This window comes from Neophocaena asiaeorientalis, unplaced genomic scaffold (genome assembly GCF_003031525.2).
Source record: "Neophocaena asiaeorientalis asiaeorientalis breed wild unplaced genomic scaffold, Neophocaena_asiaeorientalis_V1.1 scaffold30, whole genome shotgun sequence".
NCBI lineage: Eukaryota > Metazoa > Chordata > Mammalia > Artiodactyla > Phocoenidae > Neophocaena > Neophocaena asiaeorientalis.
Window position 1 is genome coordinate 10,515,892 of NW_020174923.1, and position 19,107 is coordinate 10,534,998.

The 19,107-nt window shown below is 51.0% G+C and overlaps 1 protein-coding gene across 2 annotated transcripts in view; it reads right to left on the bottom strand.

The window, feature by feature from the left end:
• TBC1D16 (TBC1 domain family member 16) overlaps positions 1 to 19,107 on the bottom strand; it is a 69,202-nt gene that overhangs the window by 45,369 nt on the left and 4,726 nt on the right. The gene's annotated exons all lie outside the window — the stretch shown is intronic.

Here is a 19,107-nt window from a genome sequence, read left to right on the forward strand (position 1 = left end):
CTGCCTGAAGAGCATCCTCACCCCGGGATCTGCATCAGAGGACAAAGGAGAGGACAAAGTCTGCCCCTGCCACCTGAGAAAGCACGGGCTTAAGCCAGCAACTCCTGCTTTGAAGGATGAGTGGGGCCTGCATGCCCACAATGCACCATTCCTCGTGCCTTACAAAAGGACGGGGCCACTCCAGCGAGTGAGTGGGTTTAACGTTGGAAAGCAACATCCCAGTTGGGTTTCCCATTCACCAGGAAGAGCTCGGCAAACCTGACCCTTCAGGAGGCTGTGGCTGAGCCCTGTATCCCGCATCCTCAGTGGGACATGTCACCCCTCTTTGGTCAACGGGTAGGTTTGGTTGAATGAGAAGCCTGCAGCCAGACTGATGTCCGAGGCCCTTCCTGGGCAGGCTGGGCAGGATTGGGCTGGGGGCTGTCCAGGCAGGCCCTGGGCTGCCTTTGCCACGACCGCTGAGAGGAGCTGGACTTGAGGTCAGCTGTCCCTTTGCCCTATGGGCTCTGTTGCTGTGTTTCCCAGGCTCCCTTCCTGCAGTGGCCTTGGAGAAAAGTCATCTGGGGTCTTTTGTTTACACAGAGGCCCTCGGATGCAAGGTGGAGCCCAGGCACCTCCACCGTGGGCAACAGAAGGTCAGGACTGGCAATGGGGGCAGGGCTGTATCATTGCCCAGAGCAGAATCGGGCCTCCAGCCGGGAGCCGGCTTACAGGAAGCGTCTTCCAGGCTGTGACCCCACCCAACCAAGAGAGGGAATTGTCCAGAACATCTTGGTCTGGGGGTGGTGAGGAACAAGCATTTCTTTAAGGATGGTTATTTTAGAAACAGAACAAACAAGTGCAGGCATGTGCCCGGTGACCAGGAACCATCACTCTCTCCGAGGGTGGACGCTGGGGGTGGGGGGTGCCCCTGGGAAGTATTTCCCCCCAGTTTTGTGACTGTGGCCTCACTCCACCGGGAGAACGCTGGGCACTGCTGCAAGCTGGTTCTCAGGGGAAAAGACACTATGTAGGAATAAGGAGATTTGGGTTCAGAGGGGCTTGGGGGCTCTTTCAACAGTGGCTGCCTTAGAGGCAGGCGAGGAATTTTCCTTTTTGGAGCTTTTAATATGGGGCAAACACATGTGTTTGGAGGCCCACAGGCTTGGAACCCTCTGAGGGTCTTGGATGTTATGTCTGTATGAGATCTAGAGGCTATTCAGTCCTTCCTCATGCTCATGGTGGATTGGCTCCAGGACCCCTGTGGATACCCAAATCTGAGGATGCTCAAGTCTCATATAAAATGGCATAGTATTTGCATATAAGCGACTCATATCCTCCTGGACACATTATTTATTTATTTATATTGAAGTATAGTTGATTCAGTGTAGTTGTGTCAGTTTCAGGAAAGTGATTCAGTTTTATATACATATACACGTATATATACACATATATATAAATATATTCTTTTTCCATTATAGGTTATTACAAGATATCGAATATAGTTCCCTGTGCTATACAGTAGATCCTTGTTGTTTATCTATATTATATATAGTAGTATATATCTGTTAATCTCAAACTCCTAATTTATCCCTCCCCTCCATTCCCCTTTGGTAACCATAAGTTTATTTTCTATGTCTGTGACTCTATTTCTGTTTTGCAGATAAATTCATTTGTACCATTTTTTTAGATTCCACATATAAGTGATATCATACGATATTTGTCTTTATCTATATGACTTATTTCACTTAGTATGATAATCTCTAGGTCCATCCTTGTTGCTGCTAATGGCATTTTTTCATTCTTTTTTACGGCTGAGTAATATTCCATTGTGTATATATACCACATCTTCTTTATCCATTCATCTGTAGATGGACACTTAGGTTGCTTCCATGCCTTGGCTGTTATAAATAGTGCTGCCATGAACACTGGGGATGTATCCTCCCGTAAACTTTAAACCATCTCTAGATAACTTATAATACCTAATGCGGTGGCAATGCTATGTACATAGTTGTAAATCCAATGTCCATGCCAGGTAAATAGTTGCTGGTATGTGGCAAATTCAAGTTCTGCTTTTTGGGACTTTCTGGAAAATTTTTTTCTCAAGTATTTTCAATCTGAGGTTGGTTGATCAGCAGATGCCGAACCTGCGGATACAAAGGGCTGACTGTATCTTAAACTTGGAAAAACTAGCCCAGCAATTCCGAAAGTGATTTTCTTAAAAACAGCAAAGGAAAAACTAAACATGTAGAGGAGAATGAGAGGATATTGAATATTTTCTTCTAACTCAAACAAAATACTCTCCAAGTTCTTCTCCCCGAAACTGTGTATGTGTATGTGTGTGGGGTGTGTGCATGTCTGGTGTATGCGTATGTGTGTGTGCGCATATATGTCGTATGTCTGTGTACACATGTGTATGTGAGTGTGGACGTGTGTTTTGAGCCAGGATCCCCATTCCCGTCCAGGCCCAGGCCAACCTTCAGTTATGAAAGGACAAGAACTTCCCCTGTGGGGTTCCAGCCCCAGGCACTGGGATTAGGAAAGAGAAGGGAAAGGTATTATGCACTCCCAGAAATCACTGTATTTATTTACTTTGAACGTTTTCCCTGACACCTACCAGGGAGGTGCTGGCCTGGCCACCAGCCCTGGGCTCCTTGGCAAGTGGACGTCTGCCTAATCTTTCATGTTCTTTCCAAAGTCACAAAACAAAACACTACCATCCAAAAAGTCACACCAAGTCAGCGGGCCTCTCCCCCAGCTTCAGCAACGGCTGTGGCCAGTTTGCCCAAACTGGAAATAGTTTTCCTTTGTCAACTACAGAGAGCTGTGTGTTAAGTCCAAACCCTACACTGTCAGCTACCAGGGGCGCGGTGGGCACCACCCAATGGGGTTCCCTGGATCTGCCCAATCATTAGACGGTGGTGGAAAGTCAGACACACACAGCTTGCCTGCTCCTCGCAGCCGCAGCTGCTCCCCTGTGTTCCGAACCAAGAATTCCATCAGCGCACAGCAGCAACTCAACACACCCATGCCACTGCAAAGAGGACAAACCCCAGACCATTCACTTTAGGGGTGAAGGGAGTTTTCCTGGAAGGTTTTATGCATGGAATGTTGGTCCCTTTAATCGTTAATCAGCCACAAAGCAAAACTCAGTGGTTCCTGCTTGTTTTGTCAGTTAAAGCCTCACAGAATCAAAGCTCAGTTCTGCCAAGCACAGTGAAGTGTGCCCTGGCCAGCCCTGTGGAAAAGCCCAGGCATAGCCATGCCTCCCACTTCTGCCAGGCTGGTCAGTGTACCACATCCCACCCCATGTCTGCCCCTAACCCCGGGCCCTTTCTGGGGACCCAGTATCCTCAGTTCTGTCAAGGAAAAGTCTTTCAATCAATTAAGAGAGAAAAAGTTTTCCCCAAAGGACGTTTCTTTAAAAATGGGGGAAAAAGCACAGGGATGAGTGGGGACATTTTCCGCCATCCATTATATAAACGCCAACTCTGGGTAAAAGCATGGTGTGAATGGCTAGGGAGCGGTGACCTGCAATCCCACTCACAGATTGGACTCGAGGTGGCCCCAAGGGCACCCCAAATGTGGGGAACCAGTAAGACCCCCACAGGCAGCACCGCTTTCCCCCGAAGAAGAGGTACTGTGAACAAGGAGTGAATTCTGCCCATTAAACAATCGCAGTGGAGTTCTCAAAGCTGGGGGCTACCGCTCTGTACTCGGTTAAACGCCCAAAGCCTTTTAACCGGTTTCCGGTCATCTCCATCAGTGTGGCCTTGAGCAGGTGACCATTCCTCTTTAAGCCTTGTTTGAGTGACAGAGGGGGCTCCAAAATACACGTGGCGCTGGGTGTTCTCGAGGACAAAAAGACATGATTTTTTGCCTGCTGCAGAGAAAGTCCTAATAAGTACAGGTATTTTTGCCTCTCCCCTACCCCCGCCAGGGTTAAGGGCCTGTGCAGAGCTCAGAATTGTTTTAAAGGCTTCTCCCCATGTGGGCGGGGCTGTTCTCATCCTGGCTGGATGGGCAAGTCTGCGCAGATACCATCTGCAGGGCGACCCTGTCCTGGCAGAGGTGAAGGGTGCTGAGTCATCAGGGGCTCAGGCTCCGCCTGGCCTGTCCCGTGAGCAATGACTCCTGAGGTGGGCCCCAGGGCAGCCTGGAGGTCCTGACCTGTGCCATTAGGGACACTGACAATTTGGGGCAAGTTCATGCTGATCTTTGGCTGAGCACCTGCCAAACTCAAAGGTCACTCCATGATTAGCTGTTTCTGGAGGCCTGGAATTTGTGTGGGTCCCTCTGAGAAGGCAGGCGTGCCCTCTGGGGCAGTCGGCATTGGTCCTGGGACCCACCCCAACTGGTACCCCACCTCCTGCTACTTGGCCCCAGGGCAAGAAGGAGAGGGGTTTGGGCTCTGACAGTAGCCACCTCGGAGCCCAGAAGGCTAACAAGGTGGGCAGTGGAGAGCAGGCCAGCTTCACCAGCCCAGTTCCCACAAGCCAGGCCCGCCTCCCCAGTGGCCCTCGCTCATTTTGCCTGTGACCTGAGCTGCCTTTACCTTTGCTGCAGGCTGGGAGGACTCTAGAACATTCATTAATAGAAAAACCAGTGTTCCTGCTGTAAAAGGAGGGGCATAGACACTGGTCCTGGCCAATCTCATCACACGCTATTGGTAGAGGTTCCTGGGTAGTGGGAGGGAGACCCTCATGGCTGGCATGCCCCTCCGTGATGCCCCCTTCTGGATTCCCAGTGTCAACGCCCATCCTCTGGGGCAGGAGGTGGGGAGGCTGGGGGCTCGAGGTCCTGTTTAGGGGGACCCATGGTGCCCTCCCTTCAGTGACAGGCACCCAGAAGGGCATGCTCAGTTTCCCAATTCCCCGAAGACGAAGGGGAGAGTCTATTTTTCTAAGTTCTGGAAAAGGCTGGGATAGCAGTATCTCCTGATCTGACCTTGACAAGCCTCCGGGAGCTTCCTGCAGGTTTCCCCGCCCACCAGAGTCTCAGAAGAACCAGTTTTCAGGGCCTAGAACTGAATTTGACTTTCCGCCACCTTCGATTTGGGTTGAACAAGACATGTTGAGAGCAGGCATACGTCCCTCTTACAGGGAGGCATGTGTGGCGACCAGTCTCAGGCCCTGGTCACCAGGAGGAGGCAGGTGGTGGGAGCCCAGGCCACGGTCAGCCCTCTGGCCATGGTGCCGTGGCTTGCCTTGACGGCCTCTCCTTCCAGCCTAGACAGAGCCGGCACAGAGATGCCCCCAGACAGGAGTCCTAGGCCATACGGGCATGACTGCCCAGTGCCTGAAGTCCCAGACCAATGTTGGGGCAGGGGACAATCGACACAGGCTTATAGCTAATCTGAAAATGTTGGTTCTCAAAAGGTTGGGAAGATGTGCACCCAAGGTGGTTTCTCACAGTCCCAATTACCCTGATGATCTCAACTTCTTTTCCCTTCTTTGTCCTTTCTTCTACTGTGGCAAAATACACATAACGTAAAATTTACCATTTTAGCCATTTTAACTGTAGAGTCCAGTGGCATTAAGTCCATTCACATTGTCCATTGCTGTGCAACCGTCACCACCGTCCGTCTCCAGAACTTCTTCATCTTCCCAAACTGAAACTCTGTCCCTGTGAAACTCCCTTTCACCCTCCCCCAGCCCCTGGTAACCTCTTTTCTACTGTCTGTCTCTATAAATCTGACAATTCTAGGAACCTAATATGAGTGGAATCATACAATATTGGTCCTTTTGTGACTGGCTGATTTCACGTAGCATAATGTCCTCAAGGTTCATCCATGTTGTCGCCTCTGTCAGAATTTCCTTCCTTTTTAAGGCTGAATACTATTCCATTGTGTGGATAGGCCACACTTTATTTATCCATTCATCCATCGATGGACACTTGGGTTGCTTCCACCTTTCGGCTATTGTGAGTAACGTTGCTATGAACCTGAGTGTACAAATATCTGTTTGGGTCCCTGCTTTCAATTCTTTGGAGCACCATCCCTTTATATCTAACACTTAACCACGTATTATTTATATATTGAATAAAAATCATAATTTTTTTAAAAAAGAGGGGGTCCAGCAAAGTAAATCTCAAACAAGGCCACCCTTGAGACTCAGCCGGGCTGTCCTAGGGGTCAGCACATCCACAGGGGCAGTGGGAAGGACAGGAACCAGGCCGCATCCCTGTGTGCGACTATATCTGGCTGACCGCTTCCTCACATCCCAGGTCTGACATCAGCCGTGCACCTCTGCTCTGGAGCCAGAGGCCAAGCCTCTCTAGGACCCATCTGATCTCTGGGGACGCGTGGATGGTGCAAGGTTGGGGGGGCGTCATGCTGGCAATACTCCACCCATCAGACCCCCAGACAGGAGACAGAAAGTCAGTGGGGAGAGAGAAGCTGGCTGAAAATAGAGACAGGACACAGGAAAGGAGCGCCTGGCAGCTCCACAGCCAAGGGAGGCTGGCTTGGGTCTGAGCTTGTGTCCCCCTCCCAACAGCACACCCTCAGAGAGCCCCTCGGTAGGGGACAGTGAGAAGTGAGTGGGGACAGGTGAGCAACAAAGGGTAGATGGAACTTCCTCTCTGGGGAGACCGGGTGGGGGTGGGGTCAGGAGGCGCGGCGGGTTCATCGGGCAGGGGACACCCCTGGCTGATCTGGGGGAAGCCTGCCATCTGCTGGGCACATGGAGAGCCCTCCTCAGCTGAAGTGCCACCTCCAGGAAAATGGAGTTTCAAAGGATGGTGTTTGCCAGCCTCGTCTTTCATGGGGAAGCTGCAGGGCCGTGATGTCCAGACAGACCTGATTCTGGGGCTGGAGGAAATGGGCTGCCAATCCCAGAGAGTCGAGCCCAGGTGGCCCTCAGCGCCCCACGTCCACGCCCGCCCGGAGAGCAGGCTTCTCTGCACGTCAGCCCCGTGGACCCGACAAAGACGGCTCTCTGCAGCCCCTCATGCTCTGCGGGGCACACAATGTGTCCTTTCACCCCAGGTGGGTCTGGTGGAGCGTGGCGACCTCCCTGGGGGGTACCCGGCCGGGCAGCTGGCCCGACACTTCCCTGCTCGTGGTTTGGAAGCTCGAGGCACTGTCACTTTCAACTACCGTCAGGGGAACTTCTGAGACCTGACATCCATGTTGGTCACGTCAGTTTCACCCTGAAGGTGAAAGCCTCTAAGCCGGTGCCTGTCCACCCTCTCCCAAAAGGGGGGGCCGTGACCCCAATTAATTCGTGGCTGCTGTGACCGTGCTCACGCGGAGCACCGGGGAGCGTGCAGGGAGCCCGCTGTCACTCGACACTCTTCCCGGCAGCCCGGCAGCCTGCCAGGCTTGGAGAGAGACCGTAGCTACCAAAAATAATCCTCCCAGTGTTTAAATATTTACAGAAGCAAGACAGATCCTGATGCCTTTACCATCTACAGGGTCCGGCCCTAACCGCCAGCCCTGGGGCTCCTGGGAGAGGAGAAATCCACCCCCACCCCACAGATGTGTTTGAATCTCCCTTTCTGTGACCCACAAGACAGCCCCCCTCTCTCCTTCCAGAACATTTCCACTTCTGACTTCTTACCCCCATGTTACCTCGACCCTGGCAGGCACCTCCTTCCTATAGGCCTTTGGGGCCCCAAAACCCCTCCTCAGGAAAGGCCCCCTTCTCTAGAGGGTCTGCATCCCATCTTGGAAACCATCAAATAAAATGTAACAGAAGAGGCACGTGCTATCTAAGCCTGCAGGCTGGTCTCCATGCCTCCTCCTGGGAACCTCCAGGGCACTTAGGGGCCTTGCCCGTGATGGTCTTGTGGGCATGGATGGTCACTGTCCCACTGTGTGGGGCAAAAGGCGGGGCAGTGAGGATGGAGACTTGCCAGGGCACAGGGCTGGGCAGAGCTGGGAGGTGATCAGGGGCTCGGCTCCAGGGTGGCCACACTTAAGGACCATCTGTGTCACTGCCTGCCGCTAAGGAAGGTCAGGAATTTGCTCAAGGCCACCTGCTGGCACCAGAGTCCAGGCCTGCTTCCTCCAGCCCATGACTTTCAAAGGGCAGGCGACTTGCAATGACCAGTGTGGCCGGGCTTCAGCTGTCAGATCGTCAGGGAAACGATACTCTCAGGTTCCCCAAACAGATTCCCTGAAGCAAGGAAGCACATTCTGGATATGGTGGAGGGGCCACCAGGAGCCCTTTCTCCCTGGCACATCACAGGCATTTAGGGAACACTGGTTGAATTGAAAGGAAAATCCAAGTAAAAATGCCTTGTTTACTCTGCTGGGAATGAACGTTAAGGCAAACAGTAGAGGATACAGGAACGTTCTGATCAAAAGACAAAGGTCATTTGCCACCCCCCTCTCGCTTTTAGGGAGGATTTCATCAGGTATTGGGTTACAGTGCAACAGCCAAGCGGGAGTCTCGAAAGGCAGAGCTCGGCTCCCGTCTCACCTGGGAGGCACTGTCACGTCATTGCTCTGTGGCCTCACGCTCAGAGCTCTCAGAAGCTCAGGTGGGCCCCGGGCCCTGCAGAGTCCCTGCCAGGGCTGCCGATGCAAGAGCAAGGGCCTCCAGGGCCTCTAGCTTCCTGCTCCCGAGTGGGGCTCTGTGCAGTCAGAGCAACATAGCCCGCAGAGAGCATCCCCACCACCCCCTGCAACAAATCATCGAGGGTTGCATCAGGTACCTCCAGAGGGGCTGTCGTGGTTTGTGAGCTGAGGGGGAAAGGCCGATAACAGTTTCATTTCCTGTCCTTCGACAGCCATCCTGCAGTGGGGATGCCAATTCCCTGGGGAGCGAGCACAGCCTCTCCCAGAGGCTGAACTTCCTTCTTTTCACTTCAGGAGGGTTGATGCACCTATTTCCTCCCTGTCCTGACAGCTTTCATAGAAAGAGGCCAGCTTTCTAAAGAGCTGATGGTCCTTGTGGGGGCGGCGGGGGGGGCAGTAGACAATAGCATGATTTCAAGAAGATCCACCCATGCAAGGGCTCCACCATGCATCTCTTTGGAATCTTGCTTCGTTGGGTGACACACTTGGCTGGTGACTTTCAGAATCCCTGCTCCAAGCCAGGGAGGGGTCAGGGCTACAGAACCTTCCCCACAACAAGCAGGAACAACAGAATGCTCTCCAGACCTCCTCCCAGAAGCCACACAGCCATCAACGAAAAAGGAAGAGGGCTGGCCAGAGAACATTTAAAAAAAATAAAAACAAAACAAAACAAAAGCAGGACGCCAAACAATAGAGACTAGAGCTGGCCAACTCGGTGGCCCTGTGCCATACATGGCATCAAGCACTTGAAATGTGGCGAATTAAAACTGAGATGTGCTCTAGGGTTAAAGCTTGCGTGGGATTCCCAAGACTAAGTACAAAGATAGGCAATATTAAACATCTCTCATCAACTTTTAATATTGATCGCATGGTAATATTTTGCATATACTGGGTAATTATTAAAATTAATTTGACATGTCTCTTTTTTACTTATTAAAATGGGGCTATTAGACCTACACAAATATGCCCAACTGACTTTTGGCAAAAGTGCAAAAGCAGTTCCATGGAGGAGGGTTGGCCTTCTCAATGGTCCTGGGGCAACCAAACATCCCCAGGCTAAGACAAACCTCACCCTGAGCCTCACTCCTTCCACTGAAATTAACTCAAAATGGGTCATGGACTTCTACATGTAAAATGTAAAACTATACAATTTTTAGGAAAATAACAGGAGAGCATCTTTGGGATTCAGGACTAGGCCAGGAGTTCTTAGACCTGACACCAAAAGCAAGATCCATAAGAAAAAAAACCTGATAAATTGGGTATCATCAGAATTAAAATATTTTGCTCTGTGAAAGAACCTGCTGGGAGAATGAAAAGATAACTACAGACTGGGAGAAATACTTGCACATCACGTATCTAACAAAGGACTAGTATCCAGAAAATAAAAAGAACTCTCAAAAATGTAACAGTTAAAAAAAACGGTTAGAATATAGGCAAAAGACATGAAGAAACATTTCACCAAAGAGGATAAACAGATGGCAAAGAAACACATGAAAAGATGCTCAACATCACTAATCACTAGGGAAATGCAAATTAAAACCACAATGAGATACCACTACACACATATCAAAATGGCCAAAAAATAAAATAGTGACCACACCAAACGCTGGTGAGGGTGTGGAGAAACTGTACCATTCACATACTGCTGGTAAAAATGTAAGATGGCACAGCTACTCTGGAAAACAGTTTGGGCGATTTCTTTTAAAATGAAACATGCAACTACCATACATATGACCCAGCAATTGCACCCCTGGGAATTTCTCCCGGAGAAATACTCACAACAGCTTTATTCATAAATGCCCCAAACTGGAAACAACCCATCAATGAACTTCCTTCAAAGGGCAGACAGTTAAACAAACTGATCTGTGTACACCATGGAGTACGACTCAGCAGTACCAAGGAAAGAACTACGGATGCATATGATGGCTTGGATGGAGCTCAAGGGCATTATACTGAGTGAAAAAGGCCCATATCAAGGTTACGGAGAGTGTGATTCCATATATATGAAAGTCTTCAGAGACAAAGAATAGAGTAGTGGCTGTGACTATGAGGGGAGTGTATGGGAGCCGTGTGATGACAGAACTGTTCTGTACCTTGATCGTGGTGGTGGTTACACAAAGCTACACATGGGATACAACTGCACAGGAATCTACACACATGTACACACAAATGGGTGCTTGAAAGACCAGCTAGATCTGTGAGTTGTACCCGCCTCCATTTCCTGGTCTGCAACATGTACTATGGTTTTACACAGGATGCTACCATCAGGGGAGGTTGGATGAAGGATGCATGGGACCTCCCTGTACATTTTTTGCAACTTCCTGAGACTCTACAGTTATTTCAAAATAGAGTTTTTAAAAACAAGACTACTATAAAATTTAAAATTTTATGTGGCTCACACTACATTTTTACTGGACAGTGTTGGTTTAGACCCGGCGTCAGCACATAATGGCCCGCTGTCTGTCTTTGTACAACCCATGAACTAAGAATATTTTTTAATAGACTTTATTTTGTAGAGCAGTTTTAGGTTTACAGAGAAGTTGAGCAGAAGGTACAAAGAGTTCCTAGATACTCCTCCACTCACACACGGCCTTTCCCCTATTATTAACATTTTACATTAGCGTGGTACACTTGTTATGGTTGATGAACCAAATCAATACATTATTATTAATATCTAAAGCCCATAGTTTATGTTATGGTTCACTCTTGGTGTTGTACCTTCTGTGGGTGTTAACAAATGCATAGGGACATGTATCAGCATTACAGTGTCATCCAGAATAGTTTCACTGCCCTAAAAATCCTCCATATGCTCTATTCAACCCTCCCTCTCCTCTAATCCCTGGCAACAACAGATCTTTGTTTTACTGTCTCCATAGCTTTGACTTTTCCAGAAAGTCATATAGTTGGAATCACACAGTCTGTAGCCTTTTCAGATTGGCTTCTCTCACTTAGCAACATGCATTTAAGTTTCCTCCATGTCTTTTCCTGTCTTGATAGCTCATTTCTTTTTAGCACCGAATAGAATTCCCTTGTCTAGATGGACCAGTTTATTTCTCCATTCACCTACTGAAGAACGAACATCTCAGTTGCTTCCAAGTTTGGCATTTATGACGGAACCTGTTACAAACATCCGTGTGCAGGTTTTTAATTGAAGAATGGGTTTGAACGTTTCTAAATGTTGAAAAAGGCAAAAGGAGGGAAATATTTCATGACACATGAAAATTATATGAAATTCAAAGAGTCCATAAATCAAGTTTTATTGGAACCCAGCCACGCCCAACTACTTCCATATTGCTAGTGGCTGCTTTCTCTCTATGGGCAGAGTTAAGAAGCTACACAGAGGCTTGTACAGTTCAAAAAGCTGAAAATACGCACTACATGGCCCTTTACAGAAAAGATCTGCTGACCCCTGAGATGGACAATTACAATCCCCAACTTTGAAAGGCCAGAGAGAAGCAAACCAAAATGATAATAGCAATGCCGAAAGGATTGATGACCGTAGATATTTTCTTTATGCCTTTCCTCCCAAATTTCTAAAACAGACATATATTACTTTTGCCACTTTTAAAGTAGATTTCCACAGCATCTTTGCTCGGGCCCCACAAGCCTCTCAGGGCGGCTCCTGAACAGACCCAGAGGGCTGCCAGGGCTGGGCCAGGAGGGGCGATTGATATGCCAAGTGATGACGGAAACAGGGGCTTCACAGGGCCCGACTTTGTTTTGCTGTTTTGCTTTTTTAACTTCAGAGCTGGTACCTCAGCTAGGAGCCTTCGTTCCGTGACCCTGTGCCTCAAGCTTCTCTACAACACGAGAAGAACAGCCCCGACCACAGGCATTGTTTTAAGGGTTAAATGGTCAGTACCCACAAAGCATGTGCTGGGTTGAACAGTGTCCCCCAAATTCACATCCACCTGGAACCTCCTAATATGAACCTATTTGGCAACAAGGTCTTTACAGATATAATTAGTTAGAGATCCCAAGATGAGATCATCCTGCATTGAGAGTGGGCCCTAAATCCAAGGACTGGTGTCCTTACAAGAAGAGAAGCCACATGACGATGGAGGCAGAGATTGGAGGGACACAGCCATGAGGAATGGCTGGAGAACCAGGAGCTGGCAGAGGCAGGATGGATCCTCCCTGGAGCTTCAGAGGGAGGAAGGCCCTTCAGACACCTTGATTTCAGACTTCTGGCCTCCAGAACTGTGAGAATCCCTCTCTGTTTTTCTAAGCTGCCCGGTTTGTGGTCCTTCTTTATGGTGGCCCCAGGAAACTAACACAAAGCACTTAATATCTGGCTGGCACACTGGTAGGTGCCATAAAAGTGCCACTTTTATTTTTATCATCCTGGTAAATGACTACCATTTGCCTACTCTGTGCTGAACCTTTTCGAAGTGCTTTCGCTCCTCACCTCTCTTTGGCTTCACAATGGACCCATTTCACAGATGAGGAAACTGAGGCACAGAGAGATTAAACACCTCGCCAAGCTCATGCCCCAGGGATCACGCAGGACTTGGTTCACATCTGACTGCAGATCTTGCCCAGCCCAGCTGGCCTGCCCCTTCCCTCCCAAGACAGTGTGTCTGAGCCAACAGCTGCCCTAAGTCTCACACCAAGGGACTGGGCACTGTCGAGACCCAGCCCGAATTCCCTGGCAGCCCCTCCAAGCTCCTGGAGGCAGTGGCAGCAGCCCATCAATGCGTTTCTAGAGCGGCGGGGCAGACAGTGAAGGGCCATTCTCCTCCCCAGGCAGTGCCTGGCTTCCCTGCCTAGCAGTGAGGCTCCCAGGCAGGTCCAAGGGCTCAGTCCTGCCTGCTGCCCTTCTCGGAGCGGCTTCCTTTGGGCCACTGCTACCAGCCATCCCCAGGCACAGAGATGGGGAGTGACGGGTGACTGCCACCTTGGCTGGGGGGGGCTTGGAACAGGCGGACGGCGGGTGTGGAGGGAGAGATGCCGGCACAGAGCCTGCTGAGTGCTACAGAAACATAAGACAAGATTAGTCTTAACGACGCACAGAACAGATTGCAGGGTGTCGGGAGATGGGATGTTTTAAAGAAATAAATCTCAGCTCCCGGTTACAGAAGCACAAACAAACCCAAACAACAGATCTTTGGAAGCTGCCAGCTTCCTGGCTGCCAGGCTGCTGCTGGGGGCCCCGAAGGGGTGAGGGTGGGTGTTCCAGGAGCATCCTCAGGGCATCCGGGGACCTGGGCTAACCCAATACTGAGTTAGCTCAGAGATATCTTCCTGAAATTTGGGGGGTAGGGGGGTGCAACCCCCCAGCACCTGGCCATCCTATGTCTCACCAACTCTTGGCCATTCCACCTCCTAAATCTCTCTGGAACCCACACTCATCCCTCAGCATTCCGTCCCACAGCTCCTCTCCGACCATCACCCTCCCTTCCCGGGCGGCAGCAGCCCCAGGACCTTCCGTCACCCCTTCCCCAGTCCCACTGCTGCTGGAATGGCCTCCAAGGACATCCACTGGTCTAGCCACTGGCCGTTCCCTGTTGCTCCCCCCTTTCATCTTTTCAGGGTCCCATCCTTCTGGCCCCTCCCCTCTTCTCAGCCTCCCATCCCAGAGGTGGGAGAGGGTTCTTATTTGCTTTAGCTACTATGGGTGGGAAGGGGTGAAAAGCGTCCCCCTCATTTATATCACCGCCCCCCCGACCCCGTCTCCAGGAGTGAGCGGTTCTGGATGAACCTCTCACTCCTGCAGGCTTGTCTGCCTCCCCTGAGATGGTTGGACAGAAAAGGAATGGGGCAAGGCTATTTATGAAAACTGCCCAAAGCAGCTAAGAATCTCATGGCATCACACAACCTGCCCCTAACCAGGCTTTGGGTGACCCAGAATGACACCCTCTGGGTCCCTCCTGGCAGCCCCCCATCAAGGATACTCGGCGCTTGGACCTGGTCCATCAAGCTCATCGGCTCCAGGTCCTTCTCAGAGGCTGGATTCTCCCCAGAGCAGGGTAGGAGCAGGGCCTGTTATACCAATGACAACGAGAAGGTATGAATAATTCAGCCTTTACGGCTGATACTCTGGTGTCACAGAGCCTTTTCCTCCTAAAGGCAAAAAGCACTTAAGCTGCCATTTATTTCAGCCTGGCTCCCTCTGTGGGGTGGGCGCCATCATCCGTTGTCACCGTCCCTCCTCACTGGCTTCTGCTTGTGACCCCTCCTGCCATCCACCCCCTAGTAAGCCAGTCCCTGCGTGGGTCGGGGGGGGAACACCTGTTCAGTTTTCTGGTCTTTTCCCCCTTTTCCCTTGACAGAACATTTTGAGGGACTACTCTTTGCCAGGAGTGTGGCTACTCCCTCCACCCCCCTCACAAGCACTGTTTCGTCCGGACCTGCACTGTCCAACACAAAGCCCTCGCCGCCTGTGGCTATTGAACTTTAAATTCAGTGAAGATGAATAAATTAAAAATCCAGTTGCTCAGTTGCCAGAGCCAAATTTCCAGGGTTTCACAGCCGCATGTGGCCAGTGGCTACCACATAGGACAGCGTTCATCACCACGGAAAGTTCTATAGGACGGCACTGGTCCAGGTGACAGGTAAGTCTCACGGAAAAGCAACAGCACAAGGCGGCATATGTTAAACGCCACACAAATGAGATGCCCGGGGAAAGCAGCAGGAGCTCTGTAGAGCGAGCAGGGGTCATGGAGGAGACCACAGTCTGGCTGGGGTTTCAGCAGGGGAGGGGAGAACATTCCAGCTGGAGGGAGGCTGGGGAAGGGTGAGCCTGCTGGGGCCGGCTGGCCATAACACCGCGTGCGTGGGAAAAGAGGAGAGGACAGGAGGTCAGGAGGCAGGTGAGCATCGGAGCAAGACCCCAAGGGCAGGCAGCCCGCGGCCCCCTGGGGCTGTACCCGGCTCTCCTGGACCCACGTCTGGGCTGGCTGAACCACTGCCCCAATGAAGCCACGGCGAGAGTCCCTGCGTGGCAAGGCCACCCAGCTCGTTCTGTAACCTGAACGCCACCCTTCACTCGGGATGGCCACCCCAAGAACACACACCAAGAATGACAAAGGAGGGGATGAGAGAGGGGAAACACAGCACGCATTTACACTGGGGGTGGGGGCACCGATGACAACTCTGGAGACGAGGGTGGCAGACCATCAGCATCAGCTTCATGGGAAGGACCTCACAGGGTCTTAGCAGGTCTTCTCATTAACAAGCATGCAAGGGACTTCCTTGGCAGACCAGCGGTTAAGACTCTGCTCCCACTGCAGGGGGCATGGGTTCCATCCCCGGTCGGGGAACTAAGATCCCGCAGGCTGTGCGGCACGGCCAAAACAACCCCAAAGAACAAAAATAAAAAAACAAGCATGCAAGACAGTGGACAAGGGTGAGCCAGTCTAAGCTGTGTGTGGGTTCATGATTAATATAACCACACTGTAACATTTTTGAAACATGAGAAAAGAAAAAAAATACTCGTAACCACACTATCCTAACATATTGGCACAGCTTCCCGTCAACCTGTGCTGTCCAATAGAGTGGTCACATGTGCCACTTAAATTTATCTCAATCAATATCACATAAAATTAAAAATTCAGTGTGTCAGTCACACTAGCCACCTTGCAAGTGTTCCCTAGCTGAGCAAGCCAGTGGTGCTATCTCGAAGGCACAGATCTGGAAAGTTCTAGTGGGCAGCACTGCTTGGCCCACCTCATTCATGCATCAGGCCTTTCCACAGATTTCAGTCAAAATGTGCACATCATTTGCTACCTGCTTTGTTTGTGATTTCCTTGCTGCAGCACAGCCTTTACAAATACACATTCTTCTGTCTGGCAGTACCGAGGTTCTGAACATTTTGGAAGTCAGAGGGTGCCCCCTCCTCAGGAAAATGCACACCCATGAACACACATACAGGAAGTGGTGTAAGACTTCAGGGGGCTCATGGACCCCCATTAAAAATCCCTTGACCTGGAAGATAAACTGTAATGGATGGGTCTCCTTCTCTAGATTCTTCCCCTTTTTCCTCCATTGTAAAGAATAGCATGATGAACATCTTCATGCAAATGTGCTTTATTTCTGTCGTTTAGATTATTTCCTAGGATGAGTTCCGGAAGAGACCTTTTGATTTAGGGAGTGGAGCTGTGTTTCAGCTCATACACATCGCCACACACTTCCCCAAGGGGGAGCAATTGACACACCACACGGGGGTCCACATGCGGGTCCTGTTATATGACACCCTCATCCAACTGGCCCTTGAGACTGGGTACCTCTCAGGACAGGAGCGAATGATGGGATGGCCACTTATCTTGTCGGTGGTCATCCTCACCTTCATCTCAATCCAAAGCCTTGATTTCTGACACTGTGGAAGGTACGGGGCTGAGAGCCACAGACCCTAAACCCTGCTTGTATAACTCAGATCTCCATGGAAGGAGGGTCCATGATGACAAGTCAGCAGCACATCTCTCCTCGTCCACCCATTTCCCAATAGTCCTTGGACACTCATATAGTCAAGGATGTCCAGCCATCACTGTGCTGGGGCTGGTGGGGTGGCTATGGCAGGTGGCCTTGCCATCTAGGGATGAGGCTGTGCCGGGCTATACCCCGCAGGTAGCACACGAATGGACACTGCCTTTCTAACGACTCAGCCCTTCTGTGAACTACCAGCCACATAACAAAATGTTTAGGGGACTCTCGGATGGGGGCTGCTTCCCCCTCCTCGCCCATCCCCAGCCTCAGGCTCAGCCTCCATGTGTAGTTCTTCAGTTCTGCCACCAGAGGGATCCCATGAGCCAGCCTGCTTGCTCCCCTCCCAGGGAGCCAATTCCCAGTTAAATTAGGAGCCTCTGCTCCAGGAGCCGCTATGAGTGCATTCAAGTCCTCAAAGACCAGCTCCCTGAGGGGTGTCTGGTCCAGCAGATGCCAGCGCTCCAGGACCTCGACCCAGATGCCCTCTGCCTGAGGCACAAGGCCCACGTCTCTCTCCCCGTGCTCCCCACCCCAGCAGCGGTTCTCATACCTGGCAGCACTTTGGAAACCCCTTGGGAGGTCAAACACTGCCCAGGCCCGGGCCCCGTCCCAGCCATTCTGGTTCAGTCAGTTTGTGTGTGGCCTGGGCATCAGGAGCCTTCAAAGCTGCCTGGAGCATTCTCATTTTTCGCTGGGCTGGGAAGCCTTGCTCTATAGCACCCAGTACTACTGACGATTTAGTCCCAATTTCCAGGTCCATCACGGGGCAGGAGCTGTGGGAGGGAGGGAGTGGAGGAACACCAGCTTTGCTTCCAGGTCTCAGATGCAGTGGGGAGACAAAACTGCAACTCAGCTCCGAGAGCAAAGAAGCAAGTAAACGTGAACTGCAGGGACGGCCTGGCAGGAAATGTAGATTCCAGGGCCCACCCAGCCCCTTTTGAAATCACATCTGCTTTTTTTTTTAAGCTCCCAGCAACCTGTCAAGCACGGCTGGGTCAGGAACCAGGGTGCCTCCATGTGATACCTCTCACATTCCGTCTCAAAGACAGGCTGTTTCCACGTCAGCCCCAGACTGAAGCACACGCTCCCAAGAGGCAGGGAGGGACCTCACTCATGGCCATCCTGCCCCAGCCCAAAGCCTTGGCTGAAATGGACTGATTGGGCCAGAAAAGCAAGCAATATGGTATTGTTGGAGCTCCACGGCGAGGGAGGGAGCTCCCTCACAGCACTAGTCTTCTGAGCACGTCTTGCAGCTCTAAGCAGAAACATGACCCCTAAATTAAACTGGGTGGAGCAGGGATCTGGAAGGTAAAAGTAGGGTTCCCAAAGCATGACCACAGAAAGGGCTCATGGTGGGGCAGCCAAACTTTCACACCTGACAGACGCCACCCAGCTTTAGCTCAGGAGTCTGCACGCGATACAGAATAATGCTTCCAAATCCAACTGGAGGTGGAAATTGTTGGGAATATTAGCCAGACACACAAACGGAGTGCTGACACACTAGGATGGACCTTAAGGAAGGAGCCAGACACAAAAGGACACAAGTTGCATGATACCATTGAGGTGAAATGTCCAGAACAGGCAAATCCATAGAGACAGAAAGTGGCTGAGGGAGGGGCACGGGGAGTGACTGGTAGTGTGGCACCACCAGGGGGAGTGCTGACAGAGCCCCGCTGGCGGCGGGACCCAGGCGTGGCTTTGAGTTATGTTCTCAGCCTGGTTTCCTGGTGGGAAACAGCACACGGCTCAGGGAACCTCATGGGGCACTGGAGTCCTCGGCTACAGCTGACCGCTCCCGTTACATGCACCCTCCAGTACTCGAGATGGATGTTATCAGTTTACCCTTGGGCTCTAATGGACCACATCTTACTGAGGGGAAGAAAACAGGAGTGAATCCATCTCAAATTCCTTCCCGCTGAAGCCAGCAAAGCATTCTGCATTCCTCCGCCCTACTCCTTTTCTCCTGGGATTACCTCAGTTCATGTGACCTTATGTGCTCTAGGTCTGGTGTAGACCCGGCAGGGTTCGAATATGACTCGGCTCCTAAATTAGCTGGGTGACCTCCAGCAAGTTCCTTAACCTGAGCCTCGCTTTCCTCTTCTATACACAGCGGGGCGATGTTAGCACCTACCTCACAGGGTTTGGGATGGATGGTTGGGAGCATGAAAAGAATTAATCCA